We start from the raw sequence: 24,346 nt of genomic DNA, 5'->3' as shown, positions 1-24,346 counted from the left end.
AGGAAATGGCAAAACCACTCCAGTATCTTTGCCAAGAAAACTCCAAATGGGGTCATGAAGAGTTAAACGTAACTGAAAGGAATGAACAACAACAATTAATTGAAAAGCTCTTTGAATACAGAGGCTATCATTTTTTATCTTCATATATGCAGTGTTTAGCACAAAACCTCATACATAATAAATACTTAATAAATTTTTGTTGAGTTTGTCATTTAGTACAACAAATAAATTTCACCAGATCACAGATGTAGGAATAGAAAAGCTCTCCTTTGCCAGACTGTCTAATGCCATAAAATATAAATTTAAAAAAATCTATTTTTTTTAAAAACGGGAGGCCTTGAGATGTTAAGTGACTTGCCCAAGATCAATCAGGTAGGAAGCAACAGGCATAGGATTTGAACCATCTTCTCATTCCAAATCTAGCACTTCCCATTGCACCATCCTTCTCCCAAAGAAGTTTGGTGGTTGTCCACGTTCTTGAATGTTCACAGCACAAGCTATGATTTAAAGATACACAGCCTTCTAACAAAATAGATATGTACTTCAAAAGAGTAATGAGTAGGCTGTAAGGAATCGGATCAAAAAGAAAAAGCATGGTCTCTGAATAATGCTATGCTTTAAACTTTTTGGGGGGGGCGGGGGAGGAAGGCAGGGCAATGAGGATTAAGTGACTTGCCCAGGTTCACACAACAAGTAAGTGTCAAGTGTCTGAGGCCCAGAATTGAACTCAGGTCCTCCTGAATCCAGGGCTGGTGCTTTATCCACTTATGATTTAACTTCCAAAACTACATTCCAGACTCATGGCAGTGTCATAGTTTAGATAGGGGAAAAATGAAATGATGAGGACAGTTTAAAGAGACTTGCCTCTATTGTCCAAGCCTTTTAATCAGCTGTCTCTGGGCATCCATCTGATGTCATAAACACTTCACTTCCACTCAATGATATATAAAGATTTGCTGGCAATAAATTTGATCTTTAGCTCAACTCAGTTGCAGATAAGGTCTTTTTAGCTGAGTAGATGGTACTTTCCTTTTAAATCTAGCTTATTGGCCGTTAGACACAAAGTTCTCACATTGTGAACATTTTTTTTTTGAGTTCCAGAATGCAAAATGCCTCAAACAAAAATAATCCATACAATAGGAAAGATTTTAAAAGCTGCAGTGTTGATGCAAACAATTGTTGAACCACGATTCATTCACATACCCATCACAAAATTAAAATGGCACCATTACAAGGAGATTGACGTGAATTATGTGATGTTTGGAAACTGGCAGCTATCCAGAGTTCAGTGTTCTAGCACCTGAAATACATTTCTGTCATTCAACTCATCTCTGCATTGTCTCACATGCTCATCTGCCCCTTGTAGATTTTCTGAAAAAATCACTACACACATTTTATCTGCTTTATTTCTTTGCCTGCTTTCCATTTTCTGTTCCCTTATAAGCAACCTTGATCTGTTCTATGCTCAAATGACCTTTACTATAGCTCCTGGGTAGATGTACAAGGTTTGCTCAGTTGTAATTTACCTGGGGTTCAGGGTGTGATGAGACATGCATACTGTATCTGATGTAACTCCTTACACCTCAACACTCAAACACAAGCATTTTCAAAGTTATACTTACTTTTTTGGGAAAAACAATCCACAGTATATAAACCAGTTTTTAAAGGGGTGACACATTTGCTTTTTCTCATTACAATCAAAAGTATTTTATTCCCCATGGTTTTTTTAATCATGCATTATAGAAACAATTATCAATACTACTCCATGTGAAAATTGTTTTAATTATTCAAGGTTGATTGGTTCTACTATAATTATTATTTATTATAAACACTCTGGGTTGTTTTCTGAATGGTAGCTCCTCAATTATTTGGGACAGCTAGATGGCATCATAGTGGAAAGAGTGCCAGGCTTAAAGGCAAGAAGACTTCTCTTTCTGAGTTCAAATCTGGCCTCAGACACTTACTGTGATGCTGGGAAAGTCAGTTACTGTGTTTGGCTCAGTTGTAAAATTTGTAAAATGTGCTGGATAAGGAAACACAGAGTCACTCCAGTAAGTTTGCCAAGAAAATCCCAAATGGGGTCAAGAGGAATTGGAGAAAACTGAACAAATGACTGAATAACAAAAGCTCTTCAGCTTTTAACACTTCAAAAGAAGTTATTCCTTCAGTTGATAGGGCACTGGATTTGGAAGCATGAAGTGCAGTGCTGAAATCCTACTTGAGCCCCTTACTAGCTTGGTAAAACCTGGACTGGGTAAGTCACTAAACCTTCTTAAGTCTCAGTTTCCTCATCTGTAAAGTGAAGAGGCTGGACTTAATGACTTGGAAGTCACACAAATGAAAGCTCAAAAATTCATGGTCCTATGAGCCAATTCTTCTCTCTCCATTTTGGGTATGAATTTTATTTTGTTTACAAAAAGAGAGATGCTTACAACCAATTTTTTCCTAATCTTCAATAATTTGACTACCATTATTTGCAATTTTCATAACTGAGATAAAAAATCTTGTTCTTACGAGATGAATCGGGTAGTTCAATGAGTGGTCAACCCAGAGTCATACTAATTTATGTACTTGCAGTAAGACTGTGGAACTCACTTGAGTTATGGCTATCAAAGTAAAGTCGTCCATCCAGATTATGGTGACAAATTAGAAATGTCACACATCTTAGAAATATATAGAAATGCCACACATAAGAGGAAGGTTAGGAGTGGCCACACAGAGGAGGAAGCATTCTGCAAGATAAATCCAGGGCACTGGGGTTGGTGTAAAACAGAGGAAGAATGCATGTAGCATGGCATCATAGACAGGAGGGAGGAAATGCATCTTGTAGTTGTATCATCAAGTCTTTGAAATTTTGTTCCCTGATGTAAAACTTCAGCTGTCCCACCTTAGTTACAACAGGCCTGTGTAATCCACATTTACCTCTGCTTTATCAGGTAGCCACATAAAAATTAGGCATAATTCTTTGGGCATGGGAGAATCTGTTTTCAAATAGCCTGGGCTTTTATTGGCAAGTGATATTAAAGCTAGATATGAATTCGAAAACAAGGACCCTTGCATTTGCTTTCTTATTCTGAATGGTTCCAGACTAGAATATTTAACCATTGTCAAATGTGATATTGCATTCCTGGAAGGATAAAGAAGTTAGATTAAACAAGATGACAAAGTATGGATGGGTGCCTCTCCTTCTTGTAATTGAATATAAGCATCTTGAAGACAAATATGACAAGTTTGCTCTGGTTCTTGTATCTCCAGGCCTACTATTTTTCCTTGACCACCATAATTATTGAATACATTTGTTGACTTTAGTTAAATAGGTTGCCATCTGTATTGATCTTTATAGTAGTACTGAAACCTCAAAGACATAGGTTTCACTGATGGGGAGGTGATATTCTTCAGGAAGTGTAATTTCTTGAAGAGTAGGGTAGCAGATTGAGTGTCACTGGCTTGCATTTCAAGTAAGAGATTTTCACAATTTATATCTGTTTAGGGAATTTCATGAGTTAGATCATTATTTTACCTGCAATCCTCCTAGTGTAAACAGTACATCAGGAAACCCAACTCTTGACATCATTATTCTTATGAGCTATAACTTTATTTCTTTTGTTTGTTTCACAGATAAACTTTATCCTCACTACACAGTTTTATTCACCAAAAACTTCCTATTTCATCACTAGAAATTTGGCTTCCATCTCTTTATTGTCATGACTCAAATCAAAAAGTCTTATTGATTTTTCTCCTGCCAACATTTCCAAGATGCATCTCTTCCTCTGAACTCCCAAAGCCATGGAGTTTATCAAGACTTTAATCAACTCATTCTCTGGCTACTCCAAGTGCCCCTTAGCTTTTTCCTTTCTTCCACCCATATACTGAAAAATAGAGGAATAAATACCTAATGATTTATCAAGTGTCATTTTGAACAAATTATTCTCCTTCCCAGAAGTCCACAATGGCACCAAATTGCCCCTTAAGTAAAATTAAAACCAATCATTTCCAGGGCTTTTTACCAACCAAAACTTCCTTCATTTCCCAATAAAAACTAACTTGCACTCTCTACTTTAGCCAGGCAAATTTATTTACACTCATATGAGTAGCCTGATTTTACCTACAACTCTTCTTATACACAATTCATCTTGTACTGAATTACCTATTCTCCTTCCTGCCTTCTTCACTGTATTCTCCATTCATGAAAAGTACAGCTCAACAATGTCTAGTCCTTTATCCATAACTACTTTAAATCTTATAGGTTTTTCCCTTATCTAAGAAAACTTGATATGGATTATTATCCTACATTTAAAACATCTGATATGAACAGAACAGTTAGTTGTAGACTACGCCATTTCCTCCTCCTGCCTTGCTTATTCGTTTGTCTTCATTTGCCACTCCAACTGAGGTTATCACCAGCCATTTTGACTTTTGTCCTGCCATTGGATTTCAATGATCATAGAAGAAAAAAAAAGCCAACACTTTGCACAACTCTGCCTCACTTAAATCTAATTCACATGCAAGTCAAGACATCACTTTTTGAAGTCATTGGACCTCTTTGAAACATTGAAAGCAACAATAACCAAGCAGGAAACTGCCTAATCTCAAAATTATTCCCCACCATCTTCTTTCTTCTTACTCAGTATGTGTGTGTATACACATGTGTGTATATATGTATGTGTATTTATGTATATATGTTACATATAATATATATATATGTGTGTGTGTATATATATATATATATATATATCCAACATTATTTCTTTTACTAATAGCTTGGTTAATTTCCAATAGAAGCAAAAGTGAATGCATTTTACCTTGCTCACAATATTCTATTACATACTTTTAATTTTTTTTCCTTTCTCTTTTAACTTTTATCTAATTATCTCAGGAAAAGTTTCACTCTACCTCTCATTGAAACTAGTCCATGGATGGGAAAAAATAATATGAATTATACTTGCATAAGTCAAGAGGTACAACACACATGTACATCAAAGAAAATAAAATCATACATCATAGAATAATAATGATTACTAGGCATGATATTTTTAAAGTGACATCAACCTTTAAAGAATCACATCTGTCACATTTATAGCACATTTAAAGTTCACCAAGCATTTCCCCCCACAATATTCCTATAAGATAGGTAATATAAGTACACATATCCCCATTTTATTAGTGGAATAAATAAATAAAACTGAAGTTCAAAAAAACCTACATGACATATCCAGAGTCATACAGCTAAGAAAGGTTGGCATAGGAATTGGCATCCAGATTTTTCAGTACTCTTTCTACTTACTGCCTACAAAGCTCTTTTTGCATCCCTACAATATGCATTCCTGCACCTCAATCATCTAAATCATCTTGGTTATGTTTAAGCAACAGAATTCAAAAGAACATATGAACGATGTTCCACCCATGACTTCCTGACTATTCCTTATGAAAAAGATACAGTGTTTTAGCTACATTATAAATTAAAACTTCCTTAAATAATTCTCCAGCATGATGTTTTCTGATGATAACATAGAGGAAGAAAAAGGATCAGTGGGGATGCGTGTCCCAGGGTGTGCAGATAAACCTGGAAACCCCTAGCCCATACTCTGTATATTTATATATGGGAGTGGCAGTCTTGGGTTTTCAGAGCCTATCTCCATGTAGCACAAGTTGTGGTAAGTCCTTCCCAGCTACAGAAGGTTTTATTTACTGAGCTCCATGCCTGTTACTGGACAACTAGCTTAGTTAAATCAAAGGAAGCTCATTAACAGAGACTGAGTTCACAGGTAATAGATAGTTTTAGCCATTGCAATTCATTAAAGCACTCTATTAAGTCCTGAAGGGATTGCAATCTTTATAGTTTGAGAGAGAATCTACACTGATGAAATCACAGAATCTCCACATAAGAAATATATTGAGTAGCATTTTCTGGGCCTAGCCTGCAGAACTGAAAATTTTTCTTTTAAAAAATATGTTTTTAATGAACAAATATCTATTTTCTCTTTCTTCTAACTCTCTCCTTTTTGTGGTTTTTTTTTTTTGTCTTTTTGTTTTTTGGCAGGGCAATGAAGGTTAAATGACTTGCCCAGGGTCACACAGCTAGTAATTGTCAATTGTCTGAGAATGGATTTGAACTCAAGTCCTCCTCAATCCAGGGCTGGTGTAGCTGTTCCAACTCTCTCCTTTTTATTCTTGTCATTAAATTATTTTTCAGTCATGTCTGACTCTGTTGACCCCATTTGGGATTTTCTTGGCAGAGATACTGGACTGGTTTACCATTTCCTTCTCCAGGTCATTTAACAGATAAGGAACTGAGGCAAGTAGGGTTAAGTGACTTATCCTGGGTCACACAGCTAGTAATTGTCTGAAGCTAGATTTGAACTCATGAAGATATCTTACTGACTCCATGCCCCGCACTGTATCAATTGTGCCTTCCAGCTGCCCCAGCTCTCTCCTACCCATTAAAAAAAACCCTCAGAACAAATAGGTATAGTAAAGCAAAATAAATTATTATATTGGCCTAGATTTTTACCTTGAAAAATGTATTCTGAATTCCAAATACCCAAACTTTCGTTGCTGACTGCAACCAAAAAAATTAAATTTAAAAATCACATAATTCAGGGATAATTATTCACACTACAAAAAGATTATTTGCTTTATAAAAAGGATGCACCACAGGGTTCCCTTAAATAAAAAGGCTGCCTAATGAGTTTGAAACAGATTTTGATTTACATTTTTAACTTTTCAGAAAATTTGGGTTACTTGAGGAATGAGGTAAACCTGCACTGCTAAAAAAAAAAAAAATTCCCAACTGTTTGACAGTTTTCACTTTCTTAACTACTGTTGGACTTGTCAGAGTCTGCCATGTAGGAAGCAAGATTTAATTTTACGGGTCACCCACCTTTCTCCTTACCTTCCTTAGCAGAATGAAAGCTGCTGTTTGCTCTTTCCCAGTGCCTGAGGTGATACCATTCTGTCTTTGCATGGTTCAAAAGATATTCCTTTGTCCCATATGTCTCTTGCAAATGCATATTTAATTTAACATTGGGCATATCAAAACCTGACAGATAATATGTTATCTATTTAGTTTGGGGCTAAAAACATCAAGGGTAATTAATTTTCTAAGCTTTCATTGTGTAAACCCCCCATATATCCTATATCTATGTACACATATACATATACCATATATCTATATACGTAAATACATACATATACACATATGTATATGTGTATGTAGAAAAGCCTGAATGAAGAAGCTCCTATTAGGTCAAAAATCTAACTTTGGAAATCAAAAGAGATGAGAAAGCTAGCTCTCTGGTTGTCTAGGCATTATGATTATCAATTTTGAGAAGACTAGTATCTAAGACATCATCTTGTTTAACTCCCTCATTTTTCCAGATGATGAAATGGAGGACTAGAAAGGTGATGTAAACTGTTCAAGGCCACACAAAGACTAGACATCAGAGGATGGATTTAATCTGCAGGTTCCAGATCTAGGGTTCCTTCCCCAACACCCAGCTACCGGCATTTGAGATTCTTCAAAATCATAGCTCTAAGAGGATGAACTAGATCTTAATGCTAGAACTGAACACATCAGGGGTCCTCCAGCCCATGTAAGGAAGCAGTAAAAAATTATATTCTCCTTAAGGGTATATAAAATGAGAAATTCAAATAATACAATAACCATCAAATAGCATAAATAGCAAAATTCAAACAGCTGAGCAAACTTGTATTTTTTTTCCAACAACATTTTTCAGGTCTTATAATCTCTATTGAATTACTTGAGTTCTTTTTTTCTTTCCTTTTTGGGGAGGCTGGGCAATTAGGGTTAAATGACTTGCCCAGGGTCACACAGCTAATAAGTGTCAAGTGTCTGAGGCTGGATTTGAACTCAGGTCCTCCTGAATCCAAGGCCAGTGCTTTATCCAATGCGCCACCTAGCTGCCCTGATCTTTATCGAATTACTAAGCATTATGTGGTGCAGGAAGAAAACAACATTGATTCTGGAGTTTTAGGACCTTGTTTCAAATTCTTCTTCCTACGTTCCCTGAGAGACCTAAGCTAACTTTCTAAGCCCCTATAAAATGAGAGGGCCAGCCTAAACACTCCCCTACTTTATATCTATCATTTGTTCTTGTTGTTATTCATTTTTATCTAAAACCCAATTTGGGGTTTTCTTGGCAAAGGTACTGGAGTGGTTTGCCATTTCCTTTTCGAACTCATTTTACAGATGAGGAAACTGAGGCAAACACAGTTAAGGGTCATAAAGCACATAAATGTCTGAGGTAAGATTTGAACTCCAAGCCCAGTGCTCTATTCACTGGCTACTTAGCTGCCCTAGATTTGTGAGTGATATTGTTAAATGATATTGACATCATAGTTACAAAACCTGGCAACCAAGAGTATGCTTGTAAATGTTCAACAACTGGCTGATCAAAACAGGACATGACATATTTTAAAGTTTAATCTTCTTTATTAACATGTTATATATCACTTTCATTAAGTCTTGAACATTAGAAAAACAATCAAGCCCTAATTTGTAGCATTTACAAAAAACTGAGGTTTAGATACTCACATGAAAAATATAACTATCAGCTCTCATGAGTCACATTGAGCTGACTCCATCTAGCATACCACTGACAAAACTACCACTTAGGCATCAGAATATATAAATAGTCTCATTAAGAAGGGAATGAAAGAGGTTGTTCTGAATGACCAGTTAATTTCATAAGGAATATGGTTGTTTGTGAAAATATACTTTATCTTTGACTGTCCTCTGACCTATTATTTGCTATCACATTTATGTCACTCATTTATAAATATCTGCCTGCCACCTGACTTCTGATTCTACCTTTCTGAGGCTGATCCAAATAGAAAGAAAGCAGCTGGAAGAAATCCTTCCCATTTGGCATCCAAACAGAAGGGAGTAGAATAGAAATATTGTAAGGGTTGCATAACAGAAAGCATGACTCCTTTCAATAATGTCAGACCCTATGGTGAAGCTCTTTATTATCAAATGATTGAAAACCCCAACAATTCTACATAATCATTATGGAAATGATTTTTCTAAAAAATTAAGGCTCAGTTGATTTTGGCTGGCAGAACCATTGAGTCTTTTAAAGAAACACACCCACACAATTATCTACTAGTGGCAAAAATCAAATCAAATAGGAAGACTGATAGATTTGGAGTCACCAGACAATAATTGGATTCCCAACGCTGACATTTACTAGCCATGTACACTTTCGCAAGTTTAAATTCTGTTCCCTATGTGACCTTGAATAAGATTAAGAATCTTTTTGAGTCTCAGTTTCTTCATCTGTAAAATAGGGGCACTGCACTAGATCAAGTATTCTTAACCTAGGAACTGTGAAGTTAAAAAGATTTTGATAACTGCATTTCAACATTGTTAGTTTTCTTTTTAATCCCACATGCTTTATTAATGAATTTAAAGACATGATTGTGAGAAGGGCTCATTGGTTTCATCTGACTCTACCATGGAAATAGGTCAATGACATTCAAAAGAGCTAAAGAATCCCCGGACAAGATAGTGATTGAATTCTCTTCTAGTTAATATTTCTAAAATCATTTTACAAATTAGCAAACAAGAGCTTAGAGAAGGGTATTTATTTGCCCAAGGTTTTATTGTTGTTCAGTTGTTTCAGTCATATCCACATCTTTGTGACTCCATTTTGGGTTTTCTTGGCAAAGCTAGTGGAGTAGTTTGTCATTTCCTTCTCCAGCTCATTTTACAAATGAGGAAACTAGGGCAAAGAGGGTTAGGTGACTCACCCAGGGTCAGACAGCCAGTATTTGTCTGAGGCCAGATTTGAACTCAAGAAGATAAGTCTTCCTCAGTCCAGTCCTGGCATGCCTATAGAGCAACGAGGTGGCATAGTGGATAGAACAATGGCCCTGGAGTCAGGAAGACCTGAGTTCAACTCTCACCTCAGACACTCACTAGTTGTGTGACTCTGGGCAAGTCACTTAACCCAAATTGCCTTAAATATCTGGGCCATCTTCAATTGTCCTGAAATATTTCTTGCCACTGGACCCAGATGGCTTTGGAGAAGAGAATAAGGTTGGTGATCTTACACAGCTCTCCCTCACTTAAATTCAATTCATTGCCATGGTCCTCTTTGAGAATGAAGGACAAACACCACCACCACCACCAAAGACAAGAATTATACCCAAGGGTTCCTCCCTCTGAGGTCTGCCCTCTATCTAACAAGTGATGGTACCTCTTATGTATACATACAGATAGATGGAAAGAGAGCGATCAATAGAGAGACATGATAGATTCTAGATAGATATGACTGTATATTTAAAATCTTCTAATGTTGATTTCTGCATATGTGATAGCATAACTGCATTTTGACACACAATTAAAATAAAATCAATCCTCAGTAAAAAACAAATAAAATATTATAAAATAATAACAACAATAATATAATAATAATAATAAATACTCCTGCCAAGAGTGATCTGTAGAGGGGAGCGCTCAAGCACAAAAGCCAGATGCCACAGCATATTTTATTTTTTATGACACAAGGTTGCTCAAGATCATCTATAGATAATGAAGCAAAACAACTTGGCATCTGATGAAGCACCAAATAATAGTAAGAAAAAGCAAACATTTCCTACACAATGAGAAAATTCACCAGGAAAATGAATCATCTCTTCAAAACCATTAATGGATTGACTTTGATGATGTGCTTGAAATAATTTGACAAATCCCCGACTATCAAAGACATATTCTTATGTAGAGAATAAATAGACCATTTCCATTTTTCTTGCAAAAAGCAGACTGCTTTCTTTTGCATTTCACAGATACAGGATGTGGAGGGAACACCAGAAACTGAGCAACAAACACTGCCAACTTCAAAATGTAACAAACAGTTCTAATGTGTTTCAAATACCTTTTGTGGGCAGCACCAGGGTAATCTCACAAGAGGGCTTGATCACCAAGTGAATGGTCTTCCACTATGGATCTAGACTGTCTGCCAATCAAGCTCTTTTTTCTCTTCCCTTTGTCCCTTGAGAAAGAAAGAGAATGACAGAAAGATATAGAGAATCCATGAAAATGCTGGCTTGCTACTCTCCACTTGCTTTCACTATTGACTCCTTGTATATACACGCTACTGTTGTTTTAAAAGTCCATTCATTATTTATGGGCTGTTCTGTTCCTGCTTGGGTTAGGTGATCCAGACTAAGAGCTAATAGGTATGAATCATATTCATACAAACAGACAATCCAGAAGAATTAATATTTCCAAAAAATAACCTTTTCACATTCTTCTGACATCTTCTTTTGCACTGGCACAAGTCTAAAAAGGAGAAATAACTAGTCTTTGTCATAGATTGCACCCCAAGGGAATTAATAACAGCAGGGAATTATCTCTAAGCAATTCCTACTTTGTTTTGTTAACAAGTCTCCATGTTAGGACACCTTGGTGTCAGGCAGCTTTCTCCTCTCTTTTTACAACTGTTGAGAAGTCAATTGAACCCATTACAAACCTTTTTTAATTTTAATTTTTGTCAATAGCACATACCTGGGTATTTGCCTGGGCAGTAAACTAATTTAGAGACAAAGCCATTTAAAAGACTATCATTTTCTTTGGACTCATTTTTTTTCTTAATTCTGATTAAATGTAAGAAATAAGTTTCTATTATTCTTAAATACTATAGAAATGAACAGTTTGGATTTTAAGGCATTACATCACTAAATAGTTTAAAACTGTGAAAAATTTTGAATTCTTTTAAAAATTGGAGAAAACCTTGGTTTTAAGAAATCTGCTAAATGTTACAAAAATTAATGATCAAAATGTATACATAATCCTGAGGTCCACATCTAAGTATATCCCCTTCTGAATTATCTTTGCCTATCCACAGTGTAACCATGAGAAAGAGAATATAGCAGCAGACTTATTTAGAAGTGGATATTCCCAATATTATTTGAAACAATCATCAAAATAATCACCCATTATGCATCATAATAAGATTAAGTCACTTGGCAGATGGAGTGGTACATGCCGATTGTGCCTTATGTTGGGGAGGCTCAGGCTGGTAGATTTAAGAGCTCTAAGCAGCAAAAGGGCTAAAACCAACTAGGTATCTGAACAAGCGTTTAGTAAATGCCTACTATGTGTCAGGGATTACACTAAGCACTTAAATTTTTTATTTCATTTGATACTCACAATATCACCAGAAATGATGTAGGTGGATATAATTGATCTAATTGATCATGAGGAGTCCCAAAGAATTACAAGACTCAGTGACTCAGTTTCCCAAGTTTTACTGAAATACTATGTTAACCACAGGAAAAATCACCCATAGGAGATATGTGTTTGGAATGGGGAGAGAAAAATAGTTATATTTATAATAAGAAAAAGTAGGTTATCTCCTCATTATCTTAATCTCCTCCTTAGGGGAGGTTTATGGGAGTTCTTATCCTAATTTGGACTTCCTGGGGTCCTAAAACAACATCTGAGGTGGGCACTTTTTTCTTTGGAGGTGTGTTTTTGGGGTTTACGCATCACAAAGTGAATCTAAGGACACACTTGGTCCTTTCTGCGCATGTTCCTAAAGACATGCTTAAATTTATCAGACCCAGAGGGTCTCTGAGTTTTTGGTATCTCTTTACCTAAATTCTGCTTTCTAGGTGTCCTGTCATATAGGAATATTGATGGCTATTAGTGGTTAATGGTCCCTAGTTACTGTTTCTGTTGATAGTAAGGGTTGATAGTGACAAACCCTCTTGGTTACTGTAAGAACACAAACCTTAGTTAACAGTTTTATGTACTATTGATAAGGACTCAAGCCTCAGCTTATCTGCCAACACTTTGAGCCTCCTCCATCAGAACGTAGGGGATATTATTACCCACATTTTACACTTGAGAACATTTACTTAGATAGAGATTAAGTAACTTAATATCACAGGCATTGAGTTACTAATTATCATCAAGGTCACAGTTATTAAGTGCTTGAGGCAGGATTAGAACTCTAATCTTTTTGGCTCAAGGCCCAGTGATCTATCTATCCACTGCATAACAAAAGAAGAAAGGAAGGGAAACAGAAAGGGAAGAAGTGAGGCTGGGAAGGAGAGAGATTCTACTGTTTTAAACAATAAATCATCACCCTCCTCCTCTAGATTTTTAGGATCTACCATCCTTTGAGAACTCAATAGTCAACTTCATACTGTAATGGAATATGACAGTAAGACCATGGGATGCCATATAGTAGAAAGAGCACTAGGTTTGCAAACAGAGACCTTATCCAGTTCTGTTAATAGCCATTTGACAAATTTTTGAAACCCCAGTTTCCTCATCTACTAAATGGGCCAGATGATAACTAATGTATGTTCCAACTCTTAATAGTTCATAATTTTTTTAAAATTGCATTTTAAATGAAAAAAAAGGTAAAAATAGCTGCTGTCAATTGGAAGATACAACTCGCCCTGCATGAAGGGCTTAAACTTAATTATGTAGGTTGCTTGGCTCAGAGGGTTGTTGATGTTTGTCATCTGCTTCTGTTGTTGTTGTTGTTGTTGTTAGGGGGGAGAGTGGTTTTTTGTTTTTGTTTTTGTTTTTGTTTTGTCAAGGCTTGTGATTCTGATACAGACAACTTACAGGGAGGAAAAATCCCTTCTACCAATATTACTCAGCAGCTTCCCTGCAGTGTATTCATCTGGGAAGGTTGTTTGGCACAAAGCTATTAGAAGAAAATAGAGATTATGATGGTTTTTGATCTAGGTAGTTGATACTTATAAATGATTGCATTGCAGGCTAAACACTAGCTAATTACTATGAGAAGAAAGGCTAATTAATGTCCATTTTAAAAGTGAAGAATTAGAGCAAAGGATTACTGGAGTGCAAGTTCACTCTAGGTGCCTAGAGGGAATCTAAGTGACTAATAATGGCTAGCATTTATATAGCCATGAATGAGTCTACAAAGCACTTTAAAGAAGTGAAAGAAGGTAATGAGGATTGTAGGGGTTTTGGGTAAAGCAGGAAGGCTGTGAGTTGATTTACCTCTACTTTTTAAGTGAAGGAACATTTTTGAAACCTATTCAGCACTTTTAATATCATAGTTCTGCTGATTACTATTTCTGTGACTTGAGACAAATGAATTAAACTTTCTGTGCCTCAGTTTTCTCATCTAAAAACTGAGGGATTTGAATAAATAATGGCAGAGGTCATTTCTGTGCCAAATATATCATGAGCTGAGCACTTAATTACATCTAGAATTCATTTCTTATTATTCTTGCTTTAAATAGTTATCTAATTTCATAATGTTTATTTTTCAAGAATATGATACTATTCACATGTGAACATAGCAAATACATATCATATGTTTAAAGAATCACAACTTATTTATGAGAAAAATCTCTGTGAGATGGATTTTGCAAGTATTCTTATTTAGAAAAAAAAATCAGACTCAGAATAGTTAAATAATTTTTGCTTGATACCCTAACTGATTAAACTGGAGCTGAGATTTGTACTCATGTCTCTCTGTCTTCAAGTCTCCTGATGTCTATACTCAGAGATTTGCTGGAGCCAGCTCCAACCAACTCTTCAGGGCCAATTTAAAAATTTTAAATCTGAACATTCATATGTCAGGAATGATACAAATCAGGGTTTGGGATGTAAGTGCTGTTGGTGGCTTAGTCTTAAGAAAGTAACAAAGTGTCCTACATAGATATTTTTTTGGAAGGGAACAGGATGTCAGTTATTAAATATTTACCAATACATCACTGCTTATATACTATGCTATCTTGCCTTCCACTATGGAACACTATCTATAATGTTGATGAATGTTATAATGATTTTAAAATATATTTTCATATAAAAAGGCAAACATATGGAGTTTCTGCTTTCCATAATCAGGAAAATTTGAATCCCCATACACAAATCCCGATAAGCAGTCACAAAACAGAAAACAGCATGGCAGAAAAGAATTGGTATTTGGTCTGCAGTCAGGAGGCCTTGATTCAAGTTCTATCTCAGAAAATTAGGGGGCTATAGGAGAGTGACAACCTTTAGATACTTTGGTTTCCTCATCTATAAAATAACAGCACTATTCAGCAACCCCTAAGATGACTTTCAGTGTTACTCTGTCACCCTATGATCCTTATGGAATCTTATTTTAACATTAGTTCAGCTCAAGAATCAGTGCAAGAAATTTTCTTTAATGATTGTTAGTTCTAAGATGTTCTAAGAATAGAGTGATGAGTATTCCTGCCTGCCTCACAGGTGAAATTTGACTTCTTGACAGGGCTTTGATTTAACTCACTGGACTTAGAATAAAAAGCATGGGTTCAAGTCTCCTCTCTAACAATTCCTTGCTTTGTGGCTAAGAGCAAGGCATGAGATGTTACTAAGTGAGCTTCCATTTCTGCATTCATTATATAGTGATAATACTTTTACTCTTTACCTTGTAGGTTTATTATGAAGAAAGGTTTTTTTTTGTTTGTTTTTTTTTTTGGTGAGGCAATTGGGGTTAAGTTACTTGCCCAAGGTCACACAGCTAGTAAGTTTTAAGTGTCTGAGGCCGTATTTGAACTCAGGTCCTCCTGAATCCAGGGTCGGTGCTCTATCCACTGTGCCACCTAGCAGCCCCAAAGAAAGTAATTTTTAACCCTTCAATAGGGATAGAGGCTGGACGTGTGCTTTCATTGACATAGATGTAGGGAAGTTTCCTCTACCAATGAAGGATTGTACCTCATTGGTAAATTATTATCTTTAGAGAGCTGCCTAGGACACTGAGGGTAACTCACTTGCCAGTGTTCTAGAGCCAATATGGCAGAAATGAGATGGAAACTAGGTCTCCTGGGGCAACTAGGTGGCACAGTAGATAAGAGTTCTGGACCTGGAGTCAGGAGAAACTACATTCAAATCTGGCCTCAGACACTTACTAGCTGTGTGACCCTAGGCAATTCACTTAACCCCAACTGCCTAAAACAAAGAAAAACAAAACAAAACTAGGTCTTACTGGCTTGTCATCTCTTTATATATTACATCAAGCTGCTCTTTAACTCTTAAAGCACTTTTTAAATGTAAAATGGTGAAAGAAGTAGGGGTAGTAGAGGAGGGAAAAGGAAAAAGGGAAGGAGAGGAGGAAGGAGCAAGCAGGCAGGGCAGGAGGAGGTAGAGGAAGAGGATGGGGAGGAAGAAGAAAAGAGGAGGAGAAAGAAGAGGAGGAAGAGAAGAACATCTTCACAAGAACAACAACAACCAGAATGAGAAAATGTTTAAACAATTAATGGAGTTGCATATGGTGGCACATACCTATAGTCACTGGTACCTGGATTCTGAAGGTGATAAATCTCTAGAGTTAAAGAGTTCTAGATAGCAGTAGGGGCTAAAGCCATTTGGGTGTCCTCATTAAGGTCCATATGGTAAGCCCCCACCAGCGGAGGGGCCACCAGGATTCTCAAGGAGCAAAACCAAGTGAGGTCATAAAAATAGCTGCTTAAAGCTTCTATACTAATTAGTATTAGCATTAAAGGTCATGAATTACCACTGTACTTCAACTTGGGCAGGATGCAGTGACTCAGTTACAAAATAGCAAAAATTATGAAAATTATAATAATCCTATCATGATAATATAAATATAAAATGATGCTAATCATATAAATTTTATATAATAATTATAACATATTACAATAATTATATAATAATAAATGACAATAGTAATTGAAAAGTACTGGTAGGATAAACAAAGATTTCAAAGGCATATATTCATAGCTCAATTAAACTTTGGGGATGGAGGGAAACTCAGAGACTATCTAGTCTGATGCTTTCATTATATAGATGGGGAAGGAGGTCTAGAGATTTTAAATGACTTATCCAAAGTCAAACACGCAGGACCAGTCAGTAACATAGCCCAGTCCTTGACATTTCACATTTAAATTATAAAAATAAAAATATGCATCATGTGATTAACACCTCTAATATATTCATTTAAAACTTTAATTAAAAAAAATCTTTTAAATTCCTCTAGCTGGAATTCAAAGCATGAAACCAATTTGAGCATCATCTTCTGCATGGAACATTTCCTGATCCACCCTTTCCCCCAAGCATTGTTAGTGCCTTCTCTAACTACCTTGTAGTTAAACACATTGTATTTATTCTCTTTATATTTATTCTTTCTATGTTGCCCACCTGCCATGTGTATTTACTTATATACCTGTTGTCTCCCTGAATACAAAGTAAGATTCTTGATAGAATGCATTGTTTCCTTATTTGTAGTTATATTTACATCACCAGCATCTAACAGTACATCAAACATAGCAGGTGTGCAAATAAATGCTTGTTGATTGAACGATAGCTTGATCTATCAATCCAGGCTTCCCATACTCCTCAAGAGAAATCCCTGGTCCTATCAGAGCTCTAGCATCCATTTTCTCTTCATACATTGTGTTGTTCTTCCTTCTTGAGTTCTGTCAGGTGGTGCCTTCCATCAGTAATTCCCCATCTCATTACAATTAATATTATTCTAAAAAGTCCTGCCTAGAACCCACCTACATGTTAGCCAATATTGTTTCTGTCAGCTGACAAGATTCTCTAAGGTCCCACAGCATGTGTAGCTTGAAATTCTGAGATTCTGAGATCCTTGAATTGGAGATAGCTTGGAGTTCACCCAGACTTCCTCTTTCCCGATTCAGGAATCTCCTCTGGGACATCCCTGACAGAGGAATCATTCTCAGGAGAGAGAGGGAAGTAAGCAGATAGGCTTGGAGGAGGGTTATTGGGAAGGGATATAGGCAACAGGAAGAAAACAAAGATGAAACCCCCAAAAAAAATCTCTGTCCTATAACCAGAGACTATGGATGCTTCCAAATTTATCAGTTCATTGGTGGATCAAATTGGATTACAGAAACTCAATAAATAAAATGCCAGGGACTAACTCTATAAATTAATAATTATGCAAAATAACAATAATTACACATTCAAAAAGCTATTTTCTTTTCATTTTAATAGTTAGTTACATCAAAACTAAACCATATATGGCTATTTAGATGCATATTGAGTATTCTCTAAGTGCTGCAGCTGGCAAAAAAATTCCCCAAAACAAAAGTCCTTTAAGCAATCATTTAAGATTCATTAAAATGCTACCTCTAAAATTAAACCTTTACTAATTCCTCCCAGTTGTTATACTTCCCCATTCCTCTAGTAAAATTATATTTTTATTTACTTTGCACATATTTATGTTTTATTATCTGTGTTGTTTCCAAATGAGGAAAATATAAGCATCTTGCGGTTATGGATTCATGTAATTTTTGACTGTTTCCCCAATACCTAGTAGTATGCCTAACATATAGTAGGTATTTAATAAATGTTTGTTAAAGTGAACTTATTTGGATTGAATAGCTTAATTATGACTTCATTGAAATTTGATTTTAAAAAATTATGCTAAAATAACATTTTCCTGGCATAACTTTAATAATTGACTAAAATAAAATAACAATGTTTTATGGTGTTATTTTACATACGGTAAAAGCAAGGGTACAAAAAGACAAGACACCTATATAAATACATAACAAAAAGATGGTGAAGGGATGAAAATTCCACTCCTGAGTGTTTGAATCATATGTCTCTTCAGACAGCAAACCTAGACTGACTACCCCCCCCAAGCAGGTACTGTAAACAAATAAATATGTTCTTAGCTTGTCATATGTTTTTATTCAGGGATTTTCTGACACAATAGATGTGACAGAAATGTTTTGACATTCATCTTCCGTAAAGCTCACAACATTTTCTAGAAGAGGAGAAGCTATTCTCTGTGGACTGCCAGGCAGAAGATGACGGCCAATGGAACTACCAATGTATGCTTCTTATAAAGCAGTGATGGTATGGTTGTTATTTTTTTTGTTACTGTTTTTCAGTTGTATCTGACTTTCCATGACCCCATTTAGGGTTTTCTTGGCAGAGATACTAATAGTGGTTTGCCATTATGTTTCTCCAGCTCATTTGACAAATGAGGAAACTGAGGCAAATCAGGTTAGGTGATTTACCCAAGTTCACACAGCTATTAAGTGTCTGAGGCCAGATTTGAACTCAGGAAGAATTTTCCTGTCTCCAGGCCTGATAGCCTATTCACTATATCACCTAGCTGTCCTGTGATGGTAGGGTGATAGTCAAATAATTTCCACCCTGAAATAGTCTACAGACCTATCTTCCTTTCACTCCAATATAATTCTGTACATGTGTTGGCCAATTGATAAACATCATTAATATAAATGTTTCTATATGCCTTTTTGCATAAGGGGAAATGACCTATGGTAAAACATCTCTATAGTTCTTTCTTAGTTTCTTCACCTGTTGAATGAGGGGATCAGGCTAGATATCTGTAACATCACTAAATGGTCTAAATTACAGATTTAATTTCTTAAATATAAGTAGCAGGAGTTAGAGTTAGGAGGGCCTTGTTTCAAGCACTGCCTCCAGGTCCTAGCTGTGTGACCATGACAAGTCACTTAATTTCTTTAAATCTCAGTTTCCACATCTGTAAATGGAGATACTGCATCTATCACAAAGGATTTATGAGGCCCAAATGAGAAAACCTATATAAAGTGCCTTGCAAATTCTAAAGTGCTTTATAAATGTTGTTTTTGTTCTGAAGGTATATGTTTGTTCAAATTCATTTATTTTCTAGATAGAGAAACTGAAGCCCATAGATATAGATGGTTTGACAAGGTCACATATTATAAGTGACAGAGCCAGGGTGTGGACCAATGAGAATGTTAATAATATATGATTCATTCTGTCCAAAGGTGTGCCAACTCATGGGGATAAAACACAGGCCCTGAAGTTGGGAGGCCCTGAAGAATACATAGGTTTTATATTTCCTTTCTCCATCCCTATGCAATATTGAATCTGTGAGGGGGAGGCAAAACTAGATTAATTTCCTTCAATCAAACCACATTTACCCTTTTTGCTACCCTGGGTAATGAGTAAAAAACTCAGATATTTTGAAGCGTTCTCTCTTTCTTTTTTTGTTTTTGTTTTCTTGGTGAGGCAATTGGGATTAAGTGACTTGCCCATGGTCACACAGCTAGTAAGTGTTAAGTGTCTGAGGGCAGATTTGAATCCAGGGCTGGTGCTCTATCCACTGTGCCACCTAGCTGCCCCCATTCTCTCTTTTCTAAAGAAATTCTCCTCAATTCTACATTCATTCCTCAGATTAGCCAAAGACCCAATACCATGGAGATGGGAAAGAGTACAAGTGCAGAAGAATGAAGGCAATATGAGAGAAAAGAGAAATAATAAACTGGAAATCTACATTTTGAAAACTTTTTATTATGTTTTGTTATCTTGTAATAGCCATATTTGTGCAATGTTTCATTTTGTTAATAAAGATCATAGAATAGTTTTGGATGTTTTTATAGTAATATCAGAATATGTTTTAAAGTGTTTCTTTTCTATTTTCCAGTTAGGATGAGAGTTCCCATTTTGGGGGGCTTGGATTTCAGGTATTAATTCCACAGCCTACAAAATATTTTCTGACAAGGAATTTGGTTAATCTACTAACTACAGGTGTGAAAAACAAAGCTATCATAGGGCAAATCATTCATTTGCCCCTAAAGTTCCTAACAAACACCTTTTAATTCAGCTACATGAATATTAAATTACCGAAAAGAAAGCTAATTTAGACATGGACCAAATAGCAAGTTTTTCCAACTGAAAGCTAAAGAAAGGAACAAGTTTTTGGAGAGGTAGCACATTTTTGTTCGCTAGGAGCTGTAGAAATAGAAAATGACATATGACAACTGTTTGGTACATTTAAATAACTGTTCCTGGAATCCTGATGGATTGGCCTAATAGTTCCTTCTAGCCATATATTTTATTATGTGAAACACTAGTTTTAAATAGAATTTTCTTTTTTTTGAAGATTCTATTCAGATGGGAGGCCTAGGAAAACATGTATTTGCTCTGCATTTACACAGAGGATGCTATTGATGAAGAGCGAGTTATGCATGCGGTTCAAACCAATTTTCCAATGAGGGTAATTGGTTTCTTCAACTAAAGTTCTACTCTGATGGATGTTTCACTATGGCATGTAATGACCCCAAATTCTCAAAGGCTATACCAACAGAGCATAAACTCTATCAAGATATAAAGACTCTGAATATAGGTTCAATGATGGACTGTACATTTATCATCTTTGGACAAATCTGGCTAAGTTATTTTTTTGCCTCTTTTTTTTCCCAGGGTTATTTTTTTCAATTAACAAGGGACTTATTTTCTCTCCTACTAAGTGGAGAGGGGGACAGGAAATGAAAAACCAAATCTGTCATGACAAATATGCATAGTGAAGCAAAATTAATTCAAGTATTGACCATAGGTAAACAATAGATATCACAGTCTACACCCTATTATCTCTATGACATTAAAAAAACTATCATGAGTCATTGTTTGTCCTTGAGAATCATGATTTGTGATTACACTGATCAGAATTCTTAGCCTTTCAAAGTTATTTGCTTATAATGTTGCTCTTAATTGTCCAAATTGTTTTCCTGGTTCTGCTCAGTTCACTCTGAAACAGTTCATGCCAGTCTTCCCACGTTTCTCTGAATTCATCCCTTTTATAGAACAATTTCTTATGGTATTCATATAACATAATTTCTTCAAACATGCCCCGTTGTAGGGCATCCCTCTAGTTTCAAATTTCTCAACACTTTGAAAAGAGCTACTATAAAGATTTTTGTACATAATATTCCTTTCCCCTTTATTTTATCTATTTTTGGAGAGAGGGGTAATGCCTTACTATTAACTTTGGAGGGTAATATTCCCAATTGTTTTCCAGAATGGCTAGAACAAATGCCCCATCAATGATATTCTATTCTCTTAGTTAAGTTATTAAACTATCACCAAATCGGATGTGGTGAAGAGTTTTCTAGCAACAGTAATATGTACAATCACATTAAACATATTTCTACATTAGTCATCTTGTGAAAGAAGAATCACAGCCAAGGGGAAAACCTCAAAAAAGAAGGGGAAAAACAGTCCAAAAGTAGAAACTGTATGGTTCAATTTGTAATCATAATCCACAGTTCTTTTTCTGGATGTAGAAGAACATTTTCTGTAATGAGTTCTTTTAAACTGTTTTGGATTGTTGCACTGCTGAAGAGCCTAGTCCTGTCACCATTGTTTATCACACAATGTTGCTGTTACTGTGTACGATGTTCTCCTGGTTCTGCTCCTCTCAGTCAGCATCAATTCGTGTAAGTCCTTTCAGGTTTCTCTGAATTCCTCCTGCTTACAGCACAATAGTATTCCAGTACATCCACATACCACAATTTGTTTAAGCCATTCCCCTCTTGATGGGGCATTCCTCAATTTCCAATTCTTTGCTACCACAAAGAGAGCTGCTATAAATATTTTTGTACATGTGGGTCTTTCCTTTTTTATGATCTCTTTGGGAAAAGACCCAAAAGTGGCATTGCTGGGTCAAAGGGTAATGCACAGCTTTATAGCCCTTTGGGCATAGTTTCCAAAGTGCTCTCCAGAATGGTTGAATCAGTTTACAGCTCCACCAACATTCATTAGTGTTCCAATTTTTACACAGCTTCTCCACATTTATTATTTTCCTTTTTTGTCATATTAGCCAATCTGACAGGTGTCAGATGGTACCTCAGAGTTGTTTTAATTTACATTTCTCTGATCCATAGTGAGTTAGAGCATTTTTTTCATATGGCAATAGATAGCTTTGATTTCTTCATCAGAAAACTGCCCATTCATATCCTTTGACCATTTCTCAATTGGGGAATGACTTAACATTCTTATAAATTTGCTTTAGTTCCCTATATATTTAGAAATTGAGGCTTTTATTAGAAATACTGGCTGTAAAAAATGTTTCCCAATTTTCTGCCTCCCTTCTAATTGTGGCTGCATTGCTTCTGTTTGTAGAAAAGACATTTTAATTTAATGGTAATCAGTCTTCCATCTTGTATTTCATAATTTTCTCTATCTCTTGTGTGGACATAAATTGTTTTCCTCTCCATAGATCTGAGAGGTAAACTATTCATTCCTCTCCTAGTTTATCTTTGGTATCACCCTTTATTTCTAAATCTTGAATGCATTTTGACCTTATTTAGTATAAGGGGTAAGATGATGATCAATGCCTACTTTCTCCCATACTATCTTCCAGTTTTCCCAGAAGTTTTTGTCAAATAATGAGTTCTCATTATCACTTTCACAGGGTTCTTATGAGCTTTGTTGTCGTTCAGTCATTTTCAATTGTGTCCCCATTTAGGGTTTTCTTGACAAGCATACTAGTGAGCAAGCGCACTTTTAAATGTTAAAGTGTTAGGTAAATATGACAAGATTTATTAACAAGGTTTGCTGACACCCTTTTTGTGGATCAAATATGCATGATAATACATTTAAATTCAGGGAGATGACTGGCTAATTTGGGAGAAAAAATAATATAGACTTGTTGGTATGAAAGGCAAAAAGGAACAAAGATGATCAAAAACATTTGTAACTTCATAAAGACTATAGTTAGGGCAAAGAATGAGTTGCTCATGGAATCCTGGAAAGATAACCATTTTCTGAAGAAATTTTTCAGATGAATAAAAAGTATACTTTACAAAAATTATCAACATATAAGGAATGTCTTAATCCCAAGAAGTGGTAGTCATGACAACTAAGTAACTTTATAAAAAGGTGATCTAAACAAACATAGACTCTTTAACTGGATAGAACTTGAATATGACTTGAAAAGGCAATTCTCTTCAAGGAGAATTTTTCTCATCTTTTCATTTTCAAAGACAAAAGGGTGACAAATATGTAGCTAGGTTTATGTGTGCTAATGCCAATTCATCTGCATGTTCTGTCTACCTTTACTCCTATTTTTTTCTCTAGTATTAATGACAAAAATGATGTTTTAAAAATTTAAATTATTCAGTTTGGCATGAAGGGCATCTAGGTGGTACAGTGGACAGGGTGCCAGGTCTGGAGTAAGGAAGATTCATCTTCTTGAGTTCAAATCTGGCCTTACACATTTACTAGGTATGTGACTTTGGGTAAGTCACTTAATGGTGTTTTGCCTCAGTTCCTCAAAGCAAACCACTCCAGTATCTTTGCCAAGAAAACACCAAATGGAATCATGAAGAGCCAGACAAGAACTGAAAAATAACCAAACCACAACGAAGCTTAATTTGAAACAATAATAACATTTACATAAACATAAATTTAACGTTTGCAAAGTGGTCTATTTATATGTAGATAATATGTCTTGTATTTCTTATAACAATCCCATAAATTAGGTGTTATCATTACTCTCATTTTACAAATAGACAAAATAAGGTGAGAGAGATTAAGGAACATGCAGAGAGTTACACCATTAGTATATAAATGATGAGA

The 24,346-nt window shown here is 35.7% G+C and overlaps 1 protein-coding gene across 4 annotated transcripts in view; it reads right to left on the bottom strand.

The window, feature by feature from the left end:
- The window catches only part of SYT1 (synaptotagmin 1), a 755,577-nt gene that overhangs the window by 585,107 nt on the left and 146,124 nt on the right, over nt 1–24,346 (bottom strand). For 3 of the 4 annotated variants that reach the window (XM_043966329.1, XM_043966326.1, XM_043966328.1), the window contains one exon: nt 10,899–11,015. The exons of the other annotated variant lie outside the window; for it this stretch is intronic. The gene's annotated coding sequence lies outside the window, so the exon portion shown is untranslated. The remainder of the gene's footprint in view (nt 1–10,898; nt 11,016–24,346) is intronic. 4 annotated transcript variants of the gene reach the window in all.

This window comes from Dromiciops gliroides, chromosome 5 (assembly GCF_019393635.1).
Source record: "Dromiciops gliroides isolate mDroGli1 chromosome 5, mDroGli1.pri, whole genome shotgun sequence".
NCBI classification, from domain to species: Eukaryota; Metazoa; Chordata; class Mammalia; order Microbiotheria; family Microbiotheriidae; genus Dromiciops; species Dromiciops gliroides.
The sequence above is the reverse complement of the archived record's forward strand: the minus strand, read 5'-3'. Positions and strand labels throughout refer to the sequence as shown.